This window comes from Rattus rattus, chromosome 11 (assembly GCF_011064425.1).
Source record: "Rattus rattus isolate New Zealand chromosome 11, Rrattus_CSIRO_v1, whole genome shotgun sequence".
NCBI lineage: Eukaryota > Metazoa > Chordata > Mammalia > Rodentia > Muridae > Rattus > Rattus rattus.
The window spans coordinates 89,305,400-89,323,327 of NC_046164.1; the positions used below are offsets into that span (position 1 = coordinate 89,305,400).

At 43.5% G+C, this 17,928-nt stretch overlaps 1 protein-coding gene across 1 annotated transcript in view; it reads left to right on the forward strand.

Annotated features, from left to right (window-relative positions):
• Positions 1 to 204: 204 nt before the first annotated feature.
• Positions 205 to 17,928, forward strand: part of Peli1 (pellino E3 ubiquitin protein ligase 1) — a 55,222-nt gene continuing 37,498 nt past the window's right edge. The window contains exon 1 of the mRNA XM_032915878.1: positions 205 to 414. The gene's annotated coding sequence lies outside the window, so the exon portion shown is untranslated. The remainder of the gene's footprint in view (positions 415 to 17,928) is intronic.

Genomic DNA, 17,928 nt, shown 5'->3' on the forward strand with positions numbered 1-17,928 from the left:
GGTCCCTCCTTCCCAGTGTGTGTCAGTGACCCAAAGGCGGTTCGAGGCGGAGGGACGGTCGGGGGCGCCGCCGCCGCCTTCTCCAGCGCCAGCAGCAGCAGCAGCGGCAGCAGCGGCGGCAGCGACAACAGCAGCAGGAGCAGCGACTACAGCAGCAGCAGCAGCGGCCGTGAGGCGCCACTGGATTTGCCTGCAGCCCGGGGAGCTCACTACAAAGCGGGCCCGAGCCTCTCTCTCGTCCGCGCTCATCCGCGCTCCGCTCCGCGTTCCACTCGGCCTCGCAGGGCTCGGCAGCTGGCGGGAAGGCTGCAGGCTCCGCCGGTGCCTACGTTCAACCGGTGCTCGCGCCGCCCCCGCGCCCCGGGTGTCCGCGCGGCGGGCCGAGCTGGCGTTCCGGCCCCCAGCAGTCGTCCGGTGAGTGCGGCGCGGGCGGGGAACGGGGGCGCCAAGGCCGACGGCGCGGAACTTCCTCCGAGCCTATGCCGGTGGCGACGCGCGCGCCCGCCCTCCCGCCCGCGGGGAGGCGGCGGGGAGCAGAGTTTGCGGCGCCGCATCCCGCGAGGTGGGAGGAAGCGCCTTTGTGAGGAGCTGCCCCGAACGCCCTCCCCCACGGCTCCAGCGGGCGCGCGGCGGAGGGGAGCCCGGGCCCGGAGGCCCGGTTCTCGCTCCCGCGGCCCGGCTGCAGGCCGGCGGAGTGGAAGGGGGAACAAAGGGGCGGTGGGCTTTTCTTTTGTTTGTGTGAATTTGATAACTTCTCTGCTCCCTTACATAACGCAGACTTCCAAGTTAGTCATTCTTTTTATTGTTATGATTATTGTCATCATCTCTGCGTGCCTCTACGTTTCCTTTCATCTTAGGATCTCAGAGCATTTTAAAAACACTAATTAATTTCACCTCCCGGCCCTTGCCAAGCCCGTTTCCGTAAGTGGGTAAACTGAGGTCTAGAAAGCTCTCAAATTGATGGATACGCTCGATGTACCGCGCCTGGTGTCTGAGGCTCCGAAAGCGTTTATGAGTAATAAGTCATCCTCCAAATGCCCTGTGGAAAAGTTGAAGATGCTCATTTTCCTTACAGGTTAAGTGAAGTCTGGAAGAAGTCTAGGTAATTGTTAGGTAGTTGAAACAATAATTCTTTTTAAATAGTGTTTGAATCTTAAAACCTCAGAGGACTTTCTGAAAAAATGTTCCGAGTGGTGAAGATACTGTAAGTCATAAACTCACTTCGCCATTTTTTATGTTTATATGTGCAAGTCTCTTACGAAGTCAGACAGCAACGATGAGGGCAGGGGGTAGTTTTTACTTAACCTACATCTAACATGTTTAATCACTCCACACAATAGTGCGCGGTGGTTTGAGCCCCAGCACTCTTCCCATCAACAAATACTGAGCATCTCATCCACGGGACGCTTGATTTATACCAAGAATTGAAGCTTTTGTGTATCAAAGATTGTTTGTTTTGATTCAATGGCTCTTTACTTTCTAGTAGTAGAATGTTACTTTGTCTTCGTAGCTGGTGATCTTTTGTGTCAGATAGGACGATGTCTTTTCTCCACATTCACCGACTTTGCCTAGTAGTGTGAATTTGAAGTTTTTGAATTGTGTAAAGGGTACAGTTCCTCAGTTTATTCTGTTTCGGCTTATGATAACAACATATTTTCTCAGAGTACTCAAATACTTGAAACATTCTCCTCATTGTCTAAATACAGCATATAAATTTTTTGGGTTTTTTTTCCTCCCCCCACCCCTACAGTTAACATCTGTAGTAAATACTCTGAGGGCAATTAATCTCAGTACTTTTAAACACTTTCGGTACCAAATGGAAGGTGTGAAAAGTTTAAATCAAGTGTTACTTCCTCAAGTTCTTCCCTAAGTTGTGTGAGCTTTAGACGTGTAATAGCATTATTTTCATTTACACACTTAATTTTGTAATGCCCCCAGATTTTAAATGTAGGTGTGTCAGAAAAAGAAAGTGAGACTTTAGGTATTTTCTCCTCTGTTCCCCAACCTATCCCCTTTCTGAAGTTTGTTAAGAGGTCTGTTTAGCAATTTGAAAATCGAACAGTTAGGTGTATGGAAGATTGCGTATATGCTTATAGTGTCTCTTCTGATAAATTTAAGGAAACGTACCATCTAGTTTTTTAGTGCAAAACAGTAAACTGGAAATCACCTTAGTTGCAGCTTTGGGGGTTATTCACGTGTTCCTTAAAATTGTCATTTAAGTAAACTTTTTTTTTTTAAAGATTTATTTGTTTGTTTGTTTATAAGTACACTGAAGCTGTCTTCAGACACACCAGAAGGGAGCATTGGATTCCATTAGAGATGGTTGTGAGCCACCATGTGGTTGCTGGGATTTGAACTCAGGACCTCTGGAAGAGCAGTCAGTGCTCTTAACCACTGAGCCATCTCTCCAGCCCTTAAGTAAACTTATACTGAGGTTTTTCCATAGAACTTACCGACCAGCTTTACCAGGGCCTTTTGTACTTTTTAGGAAACCACTACAGTGCCTTTGCTCTGTCGGATTAAAAGAGTCCAGAGACAGAAGTTAGTGAAGTCTGGCTTTGCTGCTTTCCTGAGTTCTTTGGGAACAAGAAATGTTTCCTTTAAAACAAATGGCTGAACATTACTGGGCAGGAAATAGAGCTACTGAGGCAGTTTTCAGGGGGAAGCCTCAGACTTTCTCTTCTCCTTAGTTTCTGCTTCTGTTTCACTTGTCAAAATGTCAGTTGTGTTTTAAGTCCCTTTATTTAGAATGTGAGCACACATTCTGTGGTTGCCCTGTGAAGGGCTGTAGAATTCTTCTCTGTGAATGGTTTTTCTGTTTGCAGAGAAATGTAAAGCGGATTGAAAAACCAATTGATAGAACCAAAATTAAAAGATGAGGCAGCTGACAACGATTTTAGAAAGTATATTAAATATTCCTGCAAACATTTATAAATAAGGAACAAAATTCTAGGTGAAGTCCCAGACAGTAAATTACACATAGACAGTCTTTCAGTTTATAGATTTGTAGCCATTTCTCTGATTCCTTCTTCATATATCATCGAAAAGTATATGTATAAGATAGTCTTTCAGGTGACTGGGGTTCTAGAATTTCTTATTACACTTTGTGGGAGAGGTTTTGCATTGTTAAAGTCTGACCTCGGCTAGGGAAAGTTCACCTCAGCCTACACTAATTTGTAGGACTTTAAAACAAGAAATACAGGTCACTCAAAGATCTGGACATGATTTCAAGTTACCTATTAGCCTTTCCCATGTTGTTTTAATACATCAGTGGTTGGAAATACTGGCTAATATTCTATACTTAGTAAATTGTAAGTCATTTTTGTTCCGGTGAAATGAATGTGTACTGAAGAGAAGAAGTGTGAGATTTCTTGGGGGAATTTACAGGTTTGGTTTTGTTTGAGAGTTTTCTTCAGATCAGATTTTGCCTTGTAGTATTTCCCACCATAGCCTTGAACTGGAAATCCTCCTTCCCTAGCCTCCCCAGCAATGCTCCATGCCTGGAATATTGGAATCTTTGATGATACTACTTTGATGGTAGCTACTTTCAGAAATAATTTAGAAAAAAGAGATGACTTAATAGAAATTAACTGCAAGTGATTTTCAGAACATTTTTCTCCCAAGAATGTTACATGGGATATTTTAGGTGATGGTAGTGATGGCAGTTGTGATGAAGGTGGTGGTGGTGGTGGTGGTGGTGGTGGTGGTGGTGGTGATGATGATGATGGTGGTGAAGATGATGGTGGTGGTGGTGGTGGTGGTGGTGAAGTGGTGGTGGTGATGGTGGTGAAGATGATGGTGGTGGTGGTGGTGGTGGTGGTGGTGGTGGTGGTGGTGGTGGTGATTTTGCCATAGTAAATGCCACTTCAGACAGAGGTTTGTGTTTTATTTATTTTTGTGTTTGAGCAAGATGCCCGCCCACAGAAGCTTTTTCTTACAGGTAGATTCCAGAGAAGAGTTGTGGGAGTTCTCTCTTCTTCCACTGTGTGAGTCTAGAGATTGAATTCAAATCTTCATCCAGGCTTGGCAAAGGGCTCATTTACTCTTTATTTTTGTGTCTTATAATATTACATTTCAAAATACCATTTATAGAAAAATAGAATGTTACTGATGCTTCTAGATGAGAAAATTCCGACTCAGCACACATGGGATTTACTTCCTTTTCAAGGCATTTGTTTGCTGCTTTTATTTTATAACGGACCTCTTGGGATGATGGGACTAACTGTTTCCCTAGCTTCCCATGATTTTCTTTCTTTCTTTTTTTTTTTTTCCGGAGCTGGGGACCGAACCCAGGGCCTTGCGCTTGCTAGGCAAACGCTTGACCACTGAGCTAAATCCCCAACCCCTAATTTATTTATTATATGTAAGTACACTGTAACTGTCTTCAGACACATCAGAAGAGGGCATCAGATCCTATGACAGATGGTTGTGAGCCACCATGTGGTTGCTGGGATTTGAACTCAGGACCTCTGGAAGAGCAGTCAGTGCTCTTAACCACTGAGCCATCTCTCCAGCCCTTCCCATGATTTTCTACTTTACTTCTTCTTCTCCCCTTCTTCTTCTTCTTCCTCCTCCTCCTCCTCCTCCTCCTTCTTCTTCTTTGCCACAATTTGCTTTCCCCCACCCCAACTTTCTAGAATAAATAAAGGAATATTTAAAGACACGTAAACACTCTTAATTTATTATGCTAACTGCCAGCTGAATTTCAGCATACAAAGTATGGCCTACTCTGTTTTAGAAGTAGAAGTATACATTGGAGGGCATTAAAACAAGCAATGTCAAAAACGCCATGGTGTATTCTATTTCCGATTGTTTGGTAGTGGCTGCTTATTGTACCGTGTTTAGAAAACTGGGGTTCTAGGTTTCATTTATTGCCACTAGAATTTGATAAGAAAGCCAAACCATTTCTTCAGTAAATACTGAGTTTAGGGAAGGGTCTAGTTGTTGACACGTCACACTAAGTGCTCATTGTTACCTTACGCTCTGGTCACAAGACGCAATAAAGTGAGTGAGCACACTGAGGGGGCTGCTTAGCAGCTGCTAGCGTCTATGAAGCCGTGGGTTCAAACCCCAGCACCACCCAGATTTAAAATGTTTAAAGCATTTCACATTCCAAGAGGGAATAGCCAGGCTTATTTCAGTCATGCACTGCAAGCAGTAAGAGAGTAATAAACTGTTAAGATTTAAAATTGCCTTAAGAGGGATAGCAACCAAATATGTGGACTTGAGTTGAACGGTGCTTTGAGCAAGTAAACTGTGGAAGGAAATCTGTGGAGAATAATGACAGCTTAAACTCCGGATGTTTAATGAAGAGGAATTGTCAGTTTTTCTTTTAAGGTTTGATAATGTAAGTCTTTACTTTGTAGAGGTAAAGTATAATTTTTAGGGGCAGCAGAGATGGCATAGGCAGTAGGGGGCTTCTTGCAAAAGCCTGAGAGCCCAAGTTTGATCCTTGCATCCATATAAAAGGCTGGCATGGCGTCACCTGCCTATTGGTCCAGAACTGGGTAGGTATAAACAGAATGACTCCTGCGGCTTGCTACCAGCCAGTCTAGCTGAATCAAGCACCTATCTAAAAAGATTAGGTGGAACCAAAAACCAAACCAAACAAACCAACCAACCAAGCAGACAGAAGATTGAGGTGGAGAGCCTTCGAGGAAGGCATCCAATGTATGTCAGCCTCTGGCCCCCTAGCATAGATGCACACACCCAATAGGATGTCTCGAAGGTTTCCGTTTTAAGTTATTTGAAAAGGGGAAAACACTGGTGGTATGTGTGTTGGCCTAGATTGAAAATGGTCGGGATGGATGTCACAGAAATAGATATGAGAATTTTCATAATTTATACTTTTGTATAATACTTAAAAATGTTGTAATATAGGGTTGGGGATTTAGCTCAGTGGTAGAGCACTTGCCTAGGAAGCGAAAGGCCCTGGGTTCAGTCCCCAGCTCTGAAAAAAAGAACCAAAAAAAAAAAAATGTTGTAATATATGGAAATATATGAAGGAAGTCATAGAGGGACTGTGGAGAGACAGGAAGGTAAAGGGTCATCAGGAAAGGCTGCATAGGGAAGCATCTGTAGGTGGATAGTGCTCCTCTCGGGAGACTTATGCTATGAAATACAAGTTCCAGTGCCCCATGTGGGATACCGCATTACGAGTTACCAGTCATGTAGGGCCCAAAGGTCCGCAAAAAATACAGGGTACAGCCAGTTGCTCGTGGTTACCCACCAGACCCGGAGTCGCCTTTCACCTTGGTTGCAGGGCATAGGGAGTCATGCTGGAACTGAGTTCAGGGCTCCCCGTGCTGACCAGCGCTCACAGTGCTGGAAGGAGCTGTGTGGTGTCTAGTGAAGACGTTCTAAAGATGGCTAAAGCAACTGCGAATCATGTGATCTACAGTTCTGCTCTACCAGGCAAGATGCGCCTACAGTTACAGTAGTGGCACAGCCGTCACGGTGGTCACCAGCCAGCTGTAGGTTGTATTGTAAGCCTACTACAGGGGGATGGTTCATTCATACTCTTAACCCTGTCAGAAGTCCTAGAGAAGGAGGCCATAGGCCCTAGAGGAGAATGTGACGTGGACTTGCACACACGCACATGCACCACTGTTAGGAGTGTCAGGGTGGTAAAGAGCATACAGAATAAAGAGGGTGTGAATACATAGGGCTTGTATCCATTTCTGTTTTAGGGTGTGTGCGTGTGTGTGCGTGTGCGTGTGTGCATATACATACACACATAAAATGAACTGTCTTTAGAGTAGCTATTATGAAAACCATGTATTAGTCAACATTAAGGTTGCTCAGAATAGTTTTAAAAGTTCTTTTTTAACTGCCTTAAAAGTCAGTCTAACAGCCACACATGAAAATAGTTCATTACCTTGTATTTATTTTTTGACAGAAAATAGGAAGAAACGTGAAGCATTTCTAAAAATCCACGCTGAGAAGGCAGTTACCACTTCTAAAAACTCGATCCACCCATGATCCTAGAAGGAGTTTTAAAAATGTTCTGGACATCACAGTATTTGAAATGAGGCGTAACTCTGAATATGACCGTGCACAAAGCAATAAACTTGCTTGACTATTCATGTTCTGAGAATTAGAACGTGTGGCCGTGGACGTTTCCTGATGCTAAGTACTCAAAAACAGTTGTTGCACAGAGGTCTCATAAATATAGTGTGTTTCAGGCTGAACATAGACTTTGTGGTGACCGGTTAGTAGGACTTTCTTGCTGGTGTGGCACACCTCTGGGGAGCTGGGAGACTCACAAGTATGATGTCAAGAGGTGAGTGTGGGGCCAGGGAGAGGGCTCGGCCGGATGTGAGCGTGAAGACCTAGTGGTCACTGGCACCCATGGAACAGAAGCCGAGCTTCGTGGCACGTACCTGTGTCCTAGCACTGAGGAGGTGGAAGGGGATCTCTAGCTTACTGGCCACCACTTTGCTGAAGTGGTGAGCTCCAGGTTCTGGAAGAGATTGTATCTCAAGGGTAAGGGAAACAGTTGAGGAGGGCACCAACATCAGCCTCTGGCCATCATATGTGTGCATGTGCAGATGAGTCTGACTTACCAATTGTGGATTCATGCTTAATTTCTCAAGATCAGTTAATCAATTAAATCTCTATCAGAACTATAGGCAGATCAGATCTTTAATGTTTGTATTAATTCCTTAAGAATTTTCATACAGTGTATTTGCTCATTATTCACTCTCATGCTCCCATGTCCACCTCACCCCGTCTCCAACTCAGTGTCTTAAAAATAATAATCGTCCATCCAGTAACTTGCCATATATTCCTGGGTGTAAGACCCTTTACTGGAGCCTTCTTGGCCTACCAGGGATCACACTCTAGAGAACACCCTCTCTCTCCTAGAAGCCATCAACTGTCAATAGCCCTCCAGGTCTAGGGGTTCAGGTCCCTCCACGTTGGAATGTTGACTGGCTTGCTCTTGTGCAGACAGCTGCATCTGTGATGAGTTCATGAGCGCATCTGCCCTGTCCAGTCCAGAAGTCTCACTAACAGTCTCACTGCCTCCTCCCCCGCAGTGGTCCTTGAGCCTGGAGGAGATATGTAGGACAGATGTGTCATTTGTGACTGAGCACTCCACTGATAACTTACTCTTTGTACTTTGACAAGTTGTGAATTTCTGCATTAGCCGCCATACACTGCACGATGAAACTTCTCTGATGAGGCCTGAGAGCTGCCCTAATCTGGACATAGAGATACAAATGTAGAGGGCAGTTCAGTACTATGTCATTTTAGCAGAACAGTAGTGGTGGGTTCTGGAATCACGGGTTGGAAAAAGTGAATCTTATCCAAATGTTTAGACACCCGCCATCAGAGATTTTTAGGAAATTTGTCCATAGGACATTGTATGTGTAGATATTATTAATTTTGAAAACGTAATGTTACTTTGTGCTATATACAGTTAATGTTTCCAAACAGAGAAATGAAACTTATTTAGATGCTTTAATTAAAAATTACATTTTTCTAGTTACATCTAATAAGGGGGGAAATGCTACCTTTTCATTCATGTTTTTTAGAATTTAATGGCAATAATCAGAATTTATGAACTTTAATTTTATAATTTTGTAGTGGCCATTAAGACTATGCACCTCTGTATTAAGAATACTTTAAGGAGTCAGGAAGACAGACGGTCCTTCATAACTGTGAGGAGGCCTCAGTGCTGATGAACACTGCCCTGACTTGACGCCTCGGTTAGCCATGTCTCGGCCCTGTGCCAAGGTTGAGCTGGTTTCCCCAACCCCTGCTGAACTTCCTCCAGGTATTCAGAGAGTGAGAGGTAGAACACAGTGTTGGAACTGGTGGCTTCAAACAGCTTACAGCCAAGGAGGCTGTGCTGAGTGGTTTGGTGGCCACTGAGGTATGGATGTGGTTTTATATCAGAGAGATCATAGGCAAACGTGACATTGTTGGCTATGATGTTTGAAGATCAGTCTTTAACATTTCATTTTATTTGAGTTCTTATTTGAATGTTCTTGGACCATGTGTAATGAGACTGCTATCTGAACAAAACACTAGCTTTCAAGTAAAGAAAAAAGGAATCCTTTATTGTTTGTGGGTTGATTGGTTTGGTTGAGACAGGGTCTCTCTCTTTATAGTCCCGGAACTCATTATATAGAACAGACTGGCCTCGAACTCAGGTCTTCCTGCTTATGCCTCAGGAATGCTGGAAGTACAGGCCTCTGCCACCATGCCCAACTGTATTAAGAATACTTTAGCTGAAGGGGCTCGAGACCACATATGTACAACAATGCCAAGCAACCAGAGCTTCCAGGGACTAAGCCCCTACCTAAAGACTATACATGGACTGACCCTGGACTCTGACCTCATAGGTAGCAATGAATATCCTAGTAAGAGCACCAGTGGAAGGGGAAGCCCTGGGTCCTGCTAAGACTGAACCCCCAGTGAACTAGACTGTTGGGGAGGGGCAATGGGGGGAGGTGGGAGGGGAACACCCATAAGGAAGGGAGGGGGGAGGGGATGTTTGCCCGGAAACCGGAAAGGGAATAACACTCGAAATGTATATAAGAAATACTCAAGTTAATAATAAAAAAACAAAAAAAAAACAAAAAAAAACCAATGACTTTATGAAACTCACAAATGGATGGAACTGGAAAATATCATCCTGAGTGAGGTAACCCAATCACAGAAAAAAAAAAAAATACTTTAGCAAAGCTCTGTGTTAAAATACCTTCTGTAAATTGTTAGGTGTGTGTGTGTGTGTGTGTGTGTGTGTGTGTGTGTGTCTGTCTGTCTGTGTGTCTGTCTGTCTGTCTGTCTGTGCATGTCTGTGTGTGAGCGTGTGTGTGTCTGTCTGTCTGTCTCTCTGTGTGTATGTGCATGTCTGTGTGTGAGCGTGTGTGTGTGTGTGTATGTGTGTCTCTGTGTGTGATTGCGCGTGTGTGTCTGTGTGTTTGTCTGTGACCCAGGCCTGGTCTTTATATAAACCTACTATCAGGATGCAGGAACTAAACTGTATGACTTAATGTATTTTAAACACTATTTTGCTAGTATGAAATGTAGAGCAGCCTGTGTTTAATTCTTGGGCTTATTGTTAATTCTGAAAGTTTTAAAAGCTGTCTTTGATTCACCTGTAAAATAAGGCAGTTTAAAAAAACAACTCTTATAACCAAACATGTTTAGAAATGTCTTTTTTTAGAAAGAAAGAGTGGTTTTGTCTGTTGATTTGGTGAGAGGATTATAAATCTCATTCTCATGTTTTTGTGTGTGTGGAATAAATAATATACAGAAAAAACAGAATTGCTAGAGAGCAAAAGAGGGCAAGAAAGAAAAGGGGATTGTTATTACAACAAGATGGCATGCCAAGAAAAGCTTTTGTACCTGGGTACTATCTAAGTGCCTATGACCTAGAGAAGTAAGGTATAAATTTATAAACTAGGTAAAAAATAGAAAAATATAGCTTCCATTAAAAGAAAACAGTTGCTATGCAAAAAGTATATCATTTTAACACTGTAACCATAGTAAAACCTGCACTTAATTTTGGAAATAATGATTAATAGTAATTAAGAACATTTGAAAACCAGTCCAGAGATGGCCAGATGGCTCAACTGGTAAAGCTGCTTGCTGTGCAAGCCTGGAAACCTTAATTGGGCTTTGAAGCCCACATAAAGTTGAAAGGAGAGAACTGACTTCACAAAGTTGTCCTCTGGCCTCCACTCAGGACCCCCCCCCCGTGTCCCATGCTCCTACACAATCACAATAATAATACGTGTCCTAAAGTCCAGTCAGTTACTTAGGCTTTGTACTTTTCATAGCAACAGGTTCCAGATTGCTATTCTCAGCCTATGTGGGGCAAGGTGCCCTAACTTCACATCCCTGCCTCATTCACTTTCATCTTGCCAATTTTCTGCCACTGGCTTGCCTTCATTTTTTAAGATTTATTTATTTTATGTGTATATTTTGCCTCCGTGTATGTATATGTGCCATGTGGAAGCCAGAAGAGGGGTGTCCAATCCTCTGAAGTTGTAGACAGTCATAAGCCACATTGTAAGCGCTGGGAACTGGATACAGGTCCTTTGCAAGAGCAGAAGTGCTCTTAACCCCTAAGCCACTCCCGCTCCTCTGCTTGTGTCTTTTATGCTCGCTCCTTTGCCAGCCTTAGTTATGCCTGTTGCTGTTGCCTACTGTCTCCCACCCAGCCTGCCACTGTGCTGATAAAATGTACTTGAAGTGAAGGGCCAGGAAGTAAGGCCAGCACATGTGGCAGTCCCGCTTCTGCTTGCCTGATGGCGTTGTTAACTTCTTTCTTTATCTTTGTCTTTGTTTTTCCCCATGTGTCATTCAGACTCTATACAACTATTTGACCCGAGGAATATATATTTTCAGATCAGTGTAGGAAACAAATAGGCATTAATAAATACTACGTTCAGGTAGAACTATATTGTTGTTAGACCTATATTTGATAGCAGAATTCATAGCCGAATAGAGTATTTTCAACTCTTGGTATTGGTAGTCTTCTCCAAAATTGTACAATTGCAGACTTAAGAGCACGGTGATAATATAAACGCACATGACCTTGGGGGGAATGTCCGTATTTCATTGAGCCCTTTTCCTATATTCAAGCAGAAGACAGAAGATGGTGAGTAAGACGCGACGTGATTGGCCTTGGCCTCTCCTGCCTGCTTGCTGTAGTTCAGCATCACTGGGGCTGCTTTTGTGAAGGCTCAGTTAAGTCCAGCTTTATGTTCTCACGCAAGTGGAAACATTAGAAGGCACTTAGTTGGTTCTTCAAAACCTTAACGCTGCATCCCTGATTCCTAGCAGGTCCCACCTTTCCTGCTTCAGTTCCTGTGGGGTTAGCCCAGATTTAATGAATTGTGACTGCTGGAAGTTGGTTTTCTTCATTTCCGGCTATGGTAACGTGGTGAATTTTCTTCAGATTGTTTTCATTACCATTCTGTGTGTTTACCATAAAAGGACAAGAACATCCAAATTACAAACCTATTTAAGTTTATTACTCATGGGAAAATGTGTTAAGATATCTTTCTTTGCAAGGTAGTAGCTGTTTTTAATTAGAAACCACAGCCTTTTCTATATGCTGACTGGATCCATCAGAACACTCTTTACATGTACTCACTCCTTTACTGTAATTCTCACATAAGGTAGGATGACTCAGTCTCTGAACCAGTTCTCACAGTGAGAGAGCTGTGACAGATGTTGAAGAGGCTCTTAAACCGTTGAGTATAGGGCATACGCTGACTTCAATGATCCCCAAATCAAAAAATGTATCACTGACATTCAAGAAGAAAACATTTCTGCTGAAGTTCCTTAGTTGTGTGTCTTTAAATCAGAGGTTGGTTTTCTGGTATACAGATTACCCTCTTAAAGAATTTGCCTCCTAAAGCTGCCTTGAAAATGGTTTCCAAAAAGGATTTGCTGGGTTTCATAACTGTGTGGGCTGTTAATGATTCAGTAGCCCCCGCGTTCTCCTCCTACCCCTTATATTGAAAGCTCTTTCATAGCATCGAAGTGCCCTGAGTCATAATGGTTAAACTCTAAAGAAGATCTGTCATACGGAAAAATTTACCATGTGAAGTGAAATTGTCAGGAAACAGTTTGAGTCAGAGATTCATTGATCACAGTGATGGAACCTAAAGATTGTGAGCTTCATTTAAATCTTTGAGTGTACTTACATGAACATGTCTTTATTATTGGATTGCAAACCTTGTAATAGTCTCATAAAACCTTCAAAGGTGTGTATTCCCTCCCTTTAAATTTTAATTAGTTTGGTTTTTATCATCTGTTACATAAAAAGAATATTTTATTCTATTTTAAGTTCATTAGGGAGGAGAGACATTATAGTGCTGGGTTAAAATCCCAGTCCCTGAAATTGAGGGACATAAGAATTCTGATACGTTTGATTATTTTTTGACTGTGTTGTATTTCATTTAACCCACCTTAGCCTCAGTTCCCTATCTTTACAAAGTCCCGTGCTCTGTGGTAGTTAGGTTCTCCATGGAGCCACTCATGAAAGCTACAACTAAATGTTGATCACAAACCAGCTCAGAAGGCTCTGGCTTGAGTCTGAACCTTCTCTGGGTTACCTGGGCTGGCTTTATGGTCATCCTGCCTTAACTTCCTGAGTGCTATGTTGGCTTTCCAGATGTTCACAGCAGTACTCACACAGACTCCTTTTTTGATTTAATATAGCGTGGGCATTTTATATGAAGTCTATTTGCCATCTTCTAGCTTCAAGAGTCCATGACTTCAAATAGTTTGCCTGTGGATGTCTCTCTCTATAGAGACTCTCTTTGCATTGATGATTCCCCCTTGACATGTGAACTTAAGAATTCTTTATATTCAGGGGTAGCATTTTAATGTTTTATAAAAGTGTATTAAAAGGTTGAAGAAAATTTACATGGACACTACAAATTCCAAAAGTGATGGAAACAAATTAAAATAATAGTAATAACGTGATTTAAATTAATATCAAGTTCTAAAGACTCTAACATAACACTCATGTAAATGAAGTTCAGAATGATGCTTGTAGGCAAGCCGTGAACCCAGAGATGAGAAGCTTGCTTTCCAGCTCTGCGGACTGGCTTTTGATGTGGTTGTTGTCTCTATCTACTTAGAGGAACCGTTCGGACCATTGCTTTTCAGGTATTGTGTGGATACCAGGGGCTCGTTCTCAGTAAATGTGTCTGAAGGTATTTGCCTACTTAGGATTGATTTGTGGGACATGTTCTCATATGTACTCTCACAAGTTGGCTTTGAACTCCTCTTCCTTCTGTCTCAAACGTCCCCCGTGTTGAAATTATCGGTGCGCTGCTACAGCGAGCCTTGTCCCACATTTACTTAATGAAGCACACAGTGATTCCGAGGCTGTTTTGATTTGGGGGAGAAGGGGGTTCTCCAAGGCACTCTTGTTTCTTTCTCCCCAGTTCTTCTGTCACCACTAAACTGTGTTTGGAAGTCACTTCTGGACTCACCCCAGTCTTAAGTCTACTAGCTCCTTTCAGTTTGGTCTTTTTCCAAGTCTGTATAATAGTCACTGTGGAAAAAAGCTTTGATTAGAGGAAAACTGAGTCCAGATCCCTCCTTCACAGAATTAACAGCTCTGTCCAGTTGCCTGGGCAGGTGACTTGTTTAACTTAACCTCTCCAGGATCTAAACTCCTTTCTACCAGCACGGAAAGGGATAAAAATAGTTTTTTTTTTTTTTTTTTTTTTTTTAGTTTACAGCTTTACAGCACAGGGCTAACATAAAGGAGATGTCCAGAAATTAGAAACGACTTTTATTACCCTTATCAGCATCCTGCTCTGATTATTTTTGTCTGATGTCACTGGTTCTAGTGGCCATGTGCTTCTCATGAGTCTGCCATGTTGCTGTCAGTTATCTTCCTGTGAGTCAGTCGCGCTGTGCACACATCAGGTTATAGGGAAAGAACAAACTGAGGCAGTTCTTTCTGAGTGAAAATCACAAATTAGGGAGGGAGATATTAAAAGCAACTAAATGTACAGATCAGTACAGGGCAAGGCCCTGAGAGAGCAGCAGAGGGACCCACATTTCATTGGATAAGAAGAGAGGGCTTTTTGAGGAATTTCATCTGTAAGCTGTCAGGAACAAGAAGACCCCAGTTGGTTTGGGCTAGAGTAGTATTGTTCAGGCTTAGCATGTGGCATGAGCAAAGACTGGGTAGTGTGTGCTGAGACTGCTTCAGAAGTTGGACAGTGGCATCACAGTAGGGTGGGATCCAAAAGATTACAGAAAAGGAAGCTATGAGTCATCGCTAGGTTAGTTTTGGTAATGGTGCCATTTACCGAGCTGCAAGTTCTGCAGTGGGCCAGGTGGGGCCAGGGTTTGACCCCTTGAGCTTAACAGTGGAGAATCTGACCAGATAAGACCCAGCTTTGTCAGCCCCCTGCACTGCAGTTCCTTTTCCTGCTGTGTCTGCTCGAGTGCACTGCCTTGGCTTACAGAGTCTGTGTGGCCTGCTCTAACCTGACTACGGTCTCCTAACCTGACTTGCTTGCTGTCTCCCCTTCATCCTCGTGCTTGACCTGGTTTCTTTTCTGTTGCCATGATAAAACACTGACTTTAGCTCAGCCACTTAAAGAAGAAAGGGTTTCTTTTGGCTTATTCTTTCAGGGAAAGAGAGTCTGTCCCGGTGGGGACAGCATGTCATGTCATGTCAGTAGGAGCAGGGATCTGGTTGGTCACATTTTATCAGCACGTAAGAGGCAGAGAGAACAGGAAGTGAAGGGGAGCTGTAAACCCTCGCGATCTGCCCCTCTCTCCAGCAACTTCTCTCCAGCGACCTCCTCCTCCAGCAAAGCGCTGTCCTCCCTCCCTCCCTCCCTCTTTCCCTCCCTCCCTCCCTCCCTCCAGCGAAGCGCTGTCTTCTGAAGATGGCCTAAACTTCTCAACAGTGCTGTCAACTGGGGTCCAAATGTTCAGATAGTTAACCTGTGAGAACATTTCATTGAAACCACCACAGCGCCTAAACCATAAAGAAATTCTCCCTTTGCCAAAGCAGTTTTGATCCTCTGCATAGGTTTGTCCCTTGGTTTGAAATAAATGCCTTTGTCTGCGCCTTTCCATTAGTCGGACATTGGTGTGTTACGCAGAGAATCTTCCAAGTTTAGGGTCTCAGACCATTTACTGTTCGGTTAATGTCTTTGTGATAGATAGCACTTAGTAATACTCTTCCCTTTCACCATCCTCTCCTCACTCCTCCTTCCTTCTCCCCTCGTCGGCATTTGTAGACCAGGCTGGCCTCCAGGATGATCTTGAGCTTTTGTTCTTCTTCCACTTCCCAAGCACCACAGCCACAGGCGTCAGTACCACCTCAGACCTAATGCAGGCTAAAAGCACTCAGCAGCTGAGCTGCTCCCCAGCCCTGGGAGTCTCTCTTAACTCACCCGGATTCACTCTAGAGGGCATGAGATGTATGTGTGGAGAACTAAATTTATTATGTTTTCTTCCTAGGGCCTAGGCACTCAGAAAATCCAGTGAGTGGGTGTTGTTGTTGTTGTTGTTGTTGTTGTTGTTGTTATTATTGTTGTTGTTGTTATTAAACCAGTCAGACCTGAACCTCTACACTCTAGACTTGGATGAATGTTCTTTGCTCCATGAGGTCCAAGCAAGGTTTTACCAGATTATAGCTTTGTAAAGATACAGATCTGCTGTTAGTTTCCTTGTTTCCCTAGTGCCTAATACAGCATTGTGCAGGGGTTTTTTGTTTCGTTTTGTTTTGTTTTCTTCAGTTTGTGTGTATTTGACAGGCATCTTACTAGTTAATCCAGGTTGGCCTTAATCAGTCTTCTTGCCTTAGCCTGAGTTCTAGAATTACAGAATTATAAGCAGTTAGGTGCTAACTTGCAGTTGGGAAAATCTTCATTTTAGATCATAGTTTCACTGTTGAATGCTTACCCACAGTGTTCTTAGTATATAGTAGTATTGGTGGCTAGCAGAGAGACAAAGTTTGATTGTAATATCAACATGTCTCAGATTGTTTGCAAGATATATTAACTTTTTTCATATGTTTCTTAGTTATGGTGTCTATTGCTGTGACAAAATACCACGACTAAAAGCAAGTTGGTGTTGGTGCCCCATGCCCGCACAGACACGGTACTGAGAATCGGGCGAAAGCCTGCGGGATTAAAGAAACACACACACACACAGGTTATTCGTGTCAAGCCAGGAGAGGAAGAGAGAGACTCCTGTAGCTTTATTCACCACTTATGTACCCAAGTTCCCCAGGTAGAAAATATCTGGGAAGCACAGTGGGAAACCCTGGCTCGTGACTACCTGGCTCGTGACTTGTTTGGTAAAAAGACCAACTACGAGACCTGAATTAATTAGGGAGAAATCCGGGAAGACCAGCCTAAATCTCAAGGACAAAGGTCGGGAAGACAAAAGACAGGAGCGAATGACACCTTGTGGCCCAGGTGTGTCGGTTCCACATGCATCAGCTGGGCTCAGCAGGGGTCAAACCTAGAAGGCTCTGACAAGTTGGGGAGGAAAGGATTTATTCTACATACATGTCCACATTTCTAGTCATCACCAAAGTCAGGACAGGAACTCAATTAGGACAGGATCCTGGAAGCAGGAACTGATGCAGAGGCCACGGAGGGATGTGACTTACTGGCTTGCTTCACGTGGCTTGTTTAGCCTGCTCCCTTATAGAGCCCAGGACCACTAGCCTAGGAATGGCACCACCTACAGTGGTCTGGGTTCTCCCCCACTGATAACTGAGAGATGCCTTACAGCTGGATCTCATGGAGACATTTTCTCAACTGAGGCTCCTCCCTCTTGGATATCTCTACCTTGTGTCAAGTTGACACACAAAACTACCCAATACAGCATGTATGAGTTTTGCCTGCTTGCACGTGTGGGCACCACATACGTGCCTACCGCCTGTAGAAGCCAGAAGAGAGAGTTGGATTCTCTGGAGCTGAAGCCATAGGTAACCATGAGTCTCTTTAAGTGCTAGGATGTGAACCCAGGTCCTCTGCAAGAACCACAGACTCTTGTCCACTGAGTCATCACTCTGGTTTCTCAGAAGCTTGCTTTCTAATTCTGATTATAAGCTATATAGTGATGTTAATAATACTGACCTCCACAATCCCTTGGAAAGTCGTGAGGGTCAGTTACCTCTTCGCCTCCATGTTATCGTCATTTTATTGTCTTAAGACTGCAGCCACCATAGTTTTAGGCCCTCCCCTTCTTTCCTGTCTTCTTTATGCTCTTTCCCTGGGTGTGGTTGCTCTATCTGTACTGTAGACATTGTCAGGTTTCTATTCTCGCACATCTACCCTCCAGGTTCTAGAGTTAGACATGCATTCGTTTCTCACTTCCTCATGGGTGTTTGAAAAGCATCTTAAATTCCAGTGCTTAGGACTCGTAAGAATTTCCAGCATTTTCTCCCTCTTCAAGTAATTCTTT